Source organism: Canis lupus, chromosome 31 (genome assembly GCF_011100685.1).
Source record: "Canis lupus familiaris isolate Mischka breed German Shepherd chromosome 31, alternate assembly UU_Cfam_GSD_1.0, whole genome shotgun sequence".
Taxonomy (NCBI): Eukaryota; Metazoa; Chordata; class Mammalia; order Carnivora; family Canidae; genus Canis; species Canis lupus.
The window spans coordinates 12,185,719-12,196,342 of NC_049252.1; the positions used below are offsets into that span (position 1 = coordinate 12,185,719).

Genomic DNA, 10,624 nt, shown 5'->3' on the forward strand with positions numbered 1-10,624 from the left:
TTTCAAAAAAATGTTTAAGCCAAATATATTTCTTCTAAGACGTAATTCAGAGATATTGTGGGTGGGGTTCCAAGCCACTGAAAGAAAGCAAATATTGGAATAAAACAAGTTGAATTCTTTGGTTGCCCAGTGCATATAAAAGTTAGTTTACCCTATAGTATGGTCTATTAAACATACAATACAATGTCTAAAAGAAGTATGAATTTTAGTTAAAAGTACTTTATTGCTAAAAATGTTAACAACAAATACATTGTTAAAAATGTCATCTGAGCTATCAGTGAGTTGAAATCACTGTCCAGATCATAACAAATATAATAATAATGAAAAAGTTTAAAATACTGTGAGAATTTCCAAATTTGATACAGAGACACAAAGTGAGCAAATGCTATTGTAAAAATGGTACTGAAGACTTGTTCGAGGCAAGGTTGCCACAAACCTTCAATTTGTAAAATACATAGTGTCTATGAAGAGCAGTTAGGTATGCCTGTATAAAGAACGATTGGCCCAAAGTCACAATACTCAAAATCATTCAAGATATTAGAATCTTGGGATTTTTTTTTCTTACTTAAAACAGGCAATTTCCAAAAGGTTAGCCTAAGGTTTCCATCCTAAGTAGCAACCTCTGCAAGTTCACACATGCAGTTCTGTCCATATGCAGAATATGAAATTGCAAATGGGAATGAAATGCTCATCAATCAAACATCAAATACTAACCGATTCCGGGAAACATTCTGCATTTCCAATTATGCTATATCGCTTGACATATCCCAGCTCTCTAGCAGATAAAACAACTTCCTATAAGAGAGAATAAAATATCATGCTTTCTTGAATTTTATATATATGTATAGATGGTATGTATATGTATATACATGTATATATACATACAAAGTAGAGAACAGCCAGAATGTGCTCACAGGGATACCTTATTTTCAATCCTCCATGATTAGTTATGTACCTCAACTGATACTCCTTTCCATAAGAATATCCTTTGCCCTTTATCATTAGCTAGAGTTATAGTGAAGAAAAAAACCAGCTTTTATTACTATTAAAAACAAAATCATAAAGGAGTAGGACCCTAAATATTTTAAACATTTTTTTTACTGCTCACTAGAAAAACCACAATGGCAGTAAGTCCCCCTCTCATGGTAGCCTGAGAAGCTCGGAACTATAACAGACTATAGGGGTTATCTGGTTCGGTGCTTCTAATCTTTTGCAAATCCTATTCTGTAGAAATGGTAGTATTTAGACAGGATACCATGGGAGTTATATGCATGGTGAACTATAGATCACCACTCTTAAAAATCTTGGGCATCAAAATCTCGAGGAGCTTACAAAAGAAGCCACACAAATTCAGTAAGGCATTTTCACAACTGTTGTAAAATTCTAAATGGTTGCAGGGGGAAAAAAGGTGGAGGGCGTTCAAAATTTAAGGAAATTCTGCCTCAGTTACTTTATTTACAGCAATTACCAAATTAATAACAATTTCCAGCCCACAGTATTCCAAATATCACATTTCATTTCAAAATATGAGGATCTGTGCAGGCCACAGCCTTCGTCTGGCTGCGGTCACTAGAACTGGAGAATGTTTGCGGCTATGCCTCCAATGCCTCCAATGCCTTAAAATGCCTGAGTTTCCATCTCTCCCTATCCGGGCTCTCTTCCCCCTTCCTCCTCCAGCCCCCGACAAGGGGCTGGGCTCACAGCCTGGCTTCTCCTTCCTCAGCCCCACTCCACACACGGCTGCACGGCTGCCAGCCTGTCCCCGGCCTCAGAGCGTCCGGACTGGAGCTTCCGATCTGCACTAGGCCCTAACTTCACCTTGGTATGTTTCAGAAGGAACCTGCGACGTTCTGCTCCACTTTGACCTGGCCTCCGGCCGCTGGCTGGTAGCGACGGTGGCCGTCCAGTCAGTCCTACGCGTCTGTGACTCGTACAGCAGCTTCCTGGGGTCTTCTTCCGCTTCCGTTTTTCTAGTTTGTGCTGTTCTGAGAGTGTTTCGTCACCGGAGATTTCAGATGGACCCGGTGAGGGGGTCTGCGCCCCACAGCCCTCCTCCCAGAGCTCTCTGGTCGTGTCACCCAGGCCCTCAGAGGCCAGAGGGGGGCTCTTCATGGGATTCGTGGCGGACTGGAGTCCATTAAAACTGTCAACGGCCGAAGTGTCCTCTGCTGGTGTTCCTGGCAGATAAAACTGAACTTCAAACTTGCCTTCTGGTCCCGCGTGAGATTCGCGTTAGCCACCTCGCACAGAGATCTCCTGCGGTCGGTTCACGACGAAGCACTCCCAGGAAGATCCAGGCGCTGTCTTTGTACACGGAGTGCCATGACGCCTGAAACGCGGGGGCACGCTCGGCCCCCCACTCACTCAGTCCGCTGACCAGCTTTATTTGCCTCGGTTAACCGGTACCTCACGCCGCGATGGCGCCGCGATGGCGCCCGCCTGGCCGCAGAAGGCTCACTTCCGGTGCACGCGCGCGCGCAGCAGCTGCTTCCGGCGGACGTCTCCGGAGCAGGTGCCCCATCCCCCGCCCGCTTTCTCCACTTGCTCTCAGCTGCCCTTGAGGTTTTAACTTTTCGTGGTACCCCGTTAACAATGCGGGTGTGCTACAGCTCACTAGCTTGAAAGCTTTGATCTAGTTGAGTTTGGAAGGGGGTGACTAGGCTGACGCAAAAGCTTCTGCTCTGAAATGATTTCTGATCATGGGAGTCCTGACTACTATTTCTTTCTTCCCCTTATGATAAATCCTTTTCATAGTCTACAATGTGCTAGTTTCACTTTGGCCAAATTATGAAGAGTAGATATTGGGTAGGTTACAAGGCAGGAATTTAGACTGAGCTTTCCTTAATAAGTACTCATTTATACTAGGGGTCTTCAGAGAAACCCAACCGATAGTAGAGATAGATGATAGATAGATGATAGATAGATAGATAGATAGATAGATAGATAGATAGATAGATAGATGATAGATAGATGATAGAATCGATGGAGAGACATATATCTTATCTATGTATAAAGAGATTTATTATATAGAAGTGGCTTTTGTGATTACAGAAGTTGAGAAGTCCCAAGATCCGCAGTTGGCAAGCTGATGACCCAGGACAGCTGATGGTATAGTTGGTGGTTCAGTTCCCCTATGAAACCTGGCAGGCTCACCACCCAAGAAGGGCCAGTGTTTTAGTTAAAGTTGAACGCCAAAAAAAGACTGATGTCTCAGCACAAAACAGTCAGGTGGGAGAGACTGTTAGCCTTTTTGTTTGATTCTGTCTTTCAACTGATTGGACGAAATCCATCCACATTAAGGACGGCAATCTACTTAGTCTGTCAATTCAAATGTTACTCTCATTCAAAAACAACCTCACAGACACACCCAAAATAATACTTGAACACATATCTGGGCAACCTGTGACCCAGTCAAGTTAACATATAAAATTAACCATCATAATTCATCATGTTTCCAGATTGAATAAGCCCCCACGCCAATGATAATTCTGCTCTACCTTTTCATACTTGCTTTATTATTGTAGAGGGTGATCCTTTGACCTCAAAGATGGCAGTTCTCAAGGTGAATGCAATGTACATTTGTGCATACAGCCTAAAATGGCACTGAGTAACCAATGCCTACTAGCATATGCAATGGGTCCAATGTATAGTTCTAGTGGCATTTTGCAGAAACTGATTTTGATTTCTCAAAATAAGCCACCAAATTTCTGTGAAACTATTGTTACTCCTGTAATCTACAACTCTGTAAGAGCTGTGACTGTTTTCCCAAAAGATGTGCTTCACTGGATATTTCAAGTCATATGATGGTAGTCCCACTTGAAATAGTCACTCACGTGTAGTGCTTATACTCAACCAAGTCACATGGCCAACTCATTAGATTTGAAACTCAGAAAATAATTGCACACTTATCATCCTGTCTTTGTTATTTCATTTCTATCATTATTGCTAGCACAGATGAAAGGACTTGAAAGTGACACATAATAGTTAGAGAAGTTGAATAAGTTTTAGAAGCCCCTTCATGCCTCTAGCACAGAAAATACACCTCTACAGTTGTTCAATTTGACCCATAATTAAATGTCATCTTAAAGGCAAGATATATGTATTTCCTAGTGAATAAATGGACTTCTTGATTTATTTTACTTATGAAAGATGGACTAATGGCATATGCTTCAGTGAATTGTTATCATGAATATAGCTAATAAAATATAACCCTGTGTATTGGAGAAGGGATTTGAAAATACTCAGCTGTGTCCAAGAGCTTAAATAATTTACCCCAAGTCTTTTCCATTCATAAGCATCAAGATTATTTTACACTGTTGAGATCATATGGGATTCAGGAGTTGGAAGTTAAAAACTTTCAGTTATAAATCTGAAAGGCATTTACATAGAGGAACATAGAAGGAAAATATCCTCACCAGCATTAATATTGATTCTATCACCATCAACAACACAAGTTAAAAGTATCCCATTGAAAAAGTGATGGGAAAAGCCTAGCTAAACAGGAATGTGCAGCTATCCATATAGATTTCCTAGGTGTCTAAGAAGTCTCCTTCATCAAGAAAGCAGTATTAGGCACAGTGGGCCAGTGCTTAGAGCCCACAACACTTTTAGAGGGCCATCAAAATGTCTTCATTCTTTAAAATCAAAAAGAAAAGAAAAACAAGTTTTGTGTCAAGGAAAATGTTTTAATATATAGTAATCTTTATGTCAATATGGTAATAAAACACAAATTTTAATAATTTTTTTAGGGATGATAGGGCCCATAAAGACAAAAATAACTAAGACCCCATAAGAATCATAATGTGGCCCTGCTCCCAAAAATCATGTTTACCCTACAGAGCCCTGCCAACCTGACTGTAGTGGATTGAGGTAGTGATAGACAATTAATTAATGTCTTAATTAATGACACTTAATATCAGGCCTATCAGAGTCTGTCTCCTATGAGTTCAGAACTGAGATTTAGATTTATTAATAAATATTTGTTAATTTGTACCTGTACCTGTACCTGTAACCTGTACCCTTGTAGGCTTTGGTGCAGTCATGTATGTGGACAAGTGAAAAAGAAAAATTAGGGATGATGTGGCCTGTGAGGCAGAGAGAATGGGACTCAGAAATACTGCCCGAGCTCTGTACGCTGAAGGCTGGTTGTCAGACTTTCCTGGAGTCCACTAGATGTCCTAGTAGCCTTCCTGAAATTCTTCCTTTGGCTCATCTGTTTGAAATGATTTTCTGCTAATTTTGATCTGCACCAGAGTACTGCACCAGTTTGCTAAGGCTTCTATAACAAAGTACCACAAGCTGGATGGCTTAAGCAATGGAAATGTATTGCCTCACAGTTCTGGGGAGTAGGGGTCTGAAACAATATTGTCAGTAAGGTTGATTCCTTCTGTGGGTCTCGATGGAAAGCTGTGTTCCACACTTCTTCCTTTCTACTGTAAATGGCTATCTTCTCTCTAGAGCTCTTTGTATCGTCTTCCCTTAGTGTGTGTCTGTGTCCAAATTTCCTCTTCTTAAAAGTACAACAGTCATATTGGATTACCGCCCACACTAAAAAGCTCACCTTAACCTGATTACCTCTGTGAAGACCCTATCTCCAAATAAGGTCACATTCTGAGGTACTCAGGGTTAGGCTTCCAGTGAACGGATTTATAAGAGACACAATTCAACCTATAACAAGTACTAAAACAAGGGTAAAGGTAGATTAAATTGTAGAGTGCCCATGTATTACTGTCATTGATTTTTAAGATATATTTCTTCCGTTTAAATTTAAATTTTATTTTATTTATTTTTAAGGATTTTATTTATTTATTTGAGAGAGAGTGAGAGCACAGGAGCTTGGTGTGGGGGGTGGGGGGTGAGAGGAGGTAGGGGGCTGAGGATCAGAGAGAGAAGGAGAAGCATACTCTCTGCTGAATAAGGACCCCGATGATGCAATGTGGGGCTTGATCTCAGGACCCTGAGATCATGACTGACTTGAGTCAAAGGCAGATGCTTAAGCAACTGAACCATCCAGGTGCCCCTTAAATTTTAATTTTTAAAAGACACTTAATATGTTTCCTCCTCTTTCTTCAAAATCTGGCTTCCATACATTGAATTTTGCCCATTATTTATTGAAGGTCTTAAATGTCCAAGACATGATACAATATCCCATAAGAGCAAAGAATATAAACTGTAGAATCAGACTGTCTGAATTCAAAGCTTACCTCTGCCACTATAGTGCAACGATAGGCAAGCTCCTCAATCTCTCTTTGTGTCTTACTTTCCACAACTATATAGTAAAAATTAAAAGAGTTCCTTACTCTTGAGGGGTGTTTGAAGATGAAATTGATATAAGTAAAGTACTTGGCATAGAGCAAGCACCATCTACAAGCTTACTATTATTATTGTAGAGACTTACACACTGGCCTTCCCTCATGATGTTTGCCCATTAAGATGGTTGTAAGGTAAACCTTAGCTGCTGACTGCCTTCTCTGGGTAGGTGTTAGGAGCACAGACTTACCTTGAGGCTGAGGCCAGGTTGCCTTGGTTCTGATCTGCCACTTATTTCCTGGGAACACAGAATATGTTATTTCCTTTTCCTCACCTTCAAGATGGAGATAACAATGGTACTTTATCTTAAGGAGTCTGTTACCATAATTGAATGAGTTAATTTATATAAAGCATTCAATACATACCAAGTGTATACTTACATTAGTTATCATGATTATCATTAAATGACTTAACCCTGACAAAATGGCAATCCCTGACACTGATCAGAGCAAGCAGCTACATAGCACAGATCTGGATGAAGTACGTGGACACACTACTGCTGGACTCTGTAGAGACTTATGACTTTTCAATTATGTTTACTTTCTCAGAATTCATAGGGTAAAAGCCCTAATTTGAGTACCTTTGGCTTGTGTTTAAACACCATTTAGTTTTCTATCCTGGTTTGATTCAAGATTAATTTTTAAAAAATATTACAAGAGCAATGTTTGAGAAATAGGAATCTTAAATTTGTCATTTTAATTGTAAGCCAAAGGACAGATACAACCTTCATGTAGATATCTATAACCTCATGCCATGCATTAAATACTTCTGGACGACTATTCCCACAAACAGGGGGGAGATGATGTACAAAACATTTACTGATATTTATGCAATATATAAAGGTACTTGAAATTTGTTGGCCTCCCCCTGGGGAAAGGAATTTAATTTTCTTATTAGGTATAAGAAAACTAATTTCCCTAAGGTAGAGAAATCAATATAACTTCTAGATATTTGATAGCATTTTCATGACCACTTTCTTGGAAGTCTCTATATATGTATGACATAAAGAAAACAACAATTAGATGGAAAATATGCAAAACAAGCTTCTATTTTATTTGCATTTCAGAGCACACAAATTGATAATCCAATATTACTTTGCTGATATTACAGAGCAAGCAAGATATTTAGTCACACCTCTGATAAAAGAGATCATTTTGGAATTCTATATTTGTATAATTGGGGAAGTCCAATACATAGAAGTAACAACATTTCCCATAATGGTGCTAATTACTGCACAGTATCCACAACCTTTTGAGCATTGAGCTTAATTCAAACAAAAATAACAGATGGTGTTTCAGGAAAACAAGCCTTTATATTGCTTTTTTTTTTTTTTTTCTCATATGCAACTGTTAGAGAAAGCCATGTTGGAAGTTTATTGAGGCTTAATTATATTTTGTTTTCTATTCTGCATATTTCATTCCAATAACAATATGGCTAAATTATTTTTAGCTTTAAAGAGGAAAGAATATTATATTGATTAAATATCATATTGGAAAAGATTCTATTTATGTTGGCAAAAGTTATACTCATTTGACACAATAGAAGAATATGCTTTTCAAATATACATTGTATTTTAGATCCTGATTTATAGTTTCATGCTCTATATTTGCTTTTGGAATTTGACCACTTTGGGAGAATTCAAACTAGAGCAAATGGAAATACAGGCTAAAGCTTGAAACAAGTGACATCTTCCTAAATCAATGTGTACCATTTTTGTAAACAAACAAAGCTTGGGTAAATCTACAATAATAATTGAAAAACTTATTGGCAGATATATGTATAGAGGACATTGTGATTTATAACAATGTTGTTAAAATATTTTGTTCCTGAGCATGACAAATTTATCTACTGAGTTTTGAAAAACCTGCTGAGTCATCTTTGTGGTTTTTAGTCCTTTCCCACAGATGATAGAATAGACAATTTTTCAAGAGAAGACCATTTAAGTGGCTGTTGTTATTTGGAACAGTACTAAGCAATCCCATTGCTGATCTAACTCTCACCTCAACAACAACCAACATGGGCAGCCCCAGTGGCCCAGCGGTTTGGTGCCGCCTTCAGCCCGGGTGTGATCCTGGAGACCCGGGATTAAGTCCCACATCAGGGTCCCCGCATGGAGCCTGCTTCTCCCTCTGCCTGTGTCTCTGCCTCTCTCTCTCTCTCTCTGTGTCTATCATAAATAAATAAATAAAATCTTTAAAAAAAATAAATAGTATTTGGCAATATTTAAAAAACAACAACAACAACCACCAACTTTATGCAATCCTATCTTCTCTTTGGCTTGCATTTTTTTCTTCTCTACTTCTATGAATATTTACTTATTCCATCCTAGAAGAATTAGAAATCAGTTTATTAGTAACTGAATTAAATAGCCAATCCTTAATTTTTGGAAAAATACTGAAGTCAAATTTTACTGCACAGTACATGACACCCAATATATAGCAATATATAGGATAACCTACACTAGGTGACTATTTGTATTAACTACTACTACCTAATTTGCCAACCAGAGAGATTTCCCATCCTCCCAATAAAATAGCTAGATTCATTTTAATCATCAATACCCTGAGGTACAAACTGTGTAAACTACTTGCCCTAATTTTGCTATTATACCAGTATTAGAGAATATGTCCTAATTCAATTTACTGCAAATGATCAATTTCTAAAAATTTTGATCAATGGTGGAAATTCTTTAAAACCCAACCCCAAAGCAGGCAAAAATCTCTCTGAATTGATTCAGATTTTGTCCTGCTTGAAAATGACCTGTCTACATTCTCCCCTGCCTTGCTATTCTGAGTCTCTGCTCAAAATAATGGATGATCATATACCCTATGGTCTAGCCTTCAGTACTGCGTTATGAGTTAATATTTTTCTTAGACACTTGGAAAAAGAGTAAAAGTCTTGAATTAAGTGTTTTTTATGTCATTAATGTCATATTACACAGAAGTACCAGTGTATAGCATAAGGCCTAATACAAATATACAAAGATCTCACCTCAGCTGTGACCACCCCTCCTTGATATTATTCCTAGAATCTCACAAATAAGCTCAGGAATTAGTTCATTTCTCATATCAGAATAAATGGAGCCAGAATTTGGCTCGTATGATTAGACTGAAGATGAAATTTTCACTAAACCATGAACTCTACTTGGCACTAGAAATGACATTTTTTCAAAATGAATCACATCATGAAAGCCATTGGTCCACTCACTCCACATCAGCATAAATCCTTGCTGAGTCTAGAGATTTATGTTTTCAGTTTGGCCTTCCTTTTCATTACTGGAGAGCTTTAATTTCTTTTCATTACTTGGGATTCTCTCATTTTCTTTCCCTACTTTCAATGCTCCGCATATATTACACACCTGTATTTGTCTTTGATAATGGAAAAAAAGACTCATCACTTTCAATGCTCACTCGACATATCTTCATTATCTTGGGAATATCTTCACCAAAATATATTAAAATGTCACTAGAGAAAAATGAATGCATATGGAATGTATGAATATTGCTGGGCTAGATCTGTATCTCTTTCTCATTAGTCAGCATGCAGGCTTGTGGCTGGATGCCTACCTTTCAAGCCCAGGAGGAAAAAAAAAAAAAAACAACAACAACAACAAATAGATTTGAGAACATCAGGCACAAATAGTGAGGGTCTTTTCTCTGTGTTAATATTCTATCAGTTATTTATCAATTGGTGTCTTTTCCTTGGTCATTTTTTTTTTTTACATCAGAGTCAAGCAAATTCTATTTGTTCCTTCATTCCACAAATATTATTGTGCCCCTTCTATGTGCCAGGAATTACTATAGGTGCTGAGAAAAAGAATGAACAAGACCAGTAAAGTCCTTGCTTTCATAAGTTTGCATTTTAGTGGAAGGTGAGAGGCAATAGACAAATACACAGTATGTCAAATAGGTGATAAGAGCTAAGGAGAAAAAAAATATAATAAGAAAAGGTGAGAGCTAGAATGTGCCCTAGAGACAGCAGGGATGCTATTTGTCTAGGTGATATTTGGGTGAAGACTTAAAGGAAAGTAAAGAATGAAGTCATATGAGTCTCTGGGAAAAGAACATTCTTGGCAGAAGAGAGAATGTATAATGATATCCTTCTTGATATGAACTGATGAAGACTGGAGTGGAAGTGACATCCATTCCAAGTAATGAACAGGTCAGATTATAAAGCCTTTAAAATATTATGTACTATTTCATATTCTTAGAAATTTTGCAAAAGTCCTCTAAGGATATTGTTGCACTTAATCCTTAATACTCTCTAAACTCTTACAAGTTTGTATTACAAAATCAATGACTAGAAACTAGAAACA

The 10,624-nt window shown here is 38.0% G+C and overlaps 1 protein-coding gene across 4 annotated transcripts in view; it reads right to left on the bottom strand.

The window, feature by feature from the left end:
- Positions 1-1,946, bottom strand: part of SAMSN1 (SAM domain, SH3 domain and nuclear localization signals 1) — a 269,753-nt gene extending 267,807 nt beyond the window's left edge. For 2 of the 4 annotated variants that reach the window (XM_038581235.1, XM_038581231.1), the window contains exon 1: positions 715-831. The gene's annotated coding sequence lies outside the window, so the exon portion shown is untranslated. Of the gene's footprint in view, positions 1-714; positions 832-1,818 lie in introns of those variants that run through there. The other 2 variants (XM_038581233.1, XM_038581232.1) reach the window with 2 other exon arrangements.
- Positions 1,947-10,624: the final 8,678 nt, after the last annotated feature.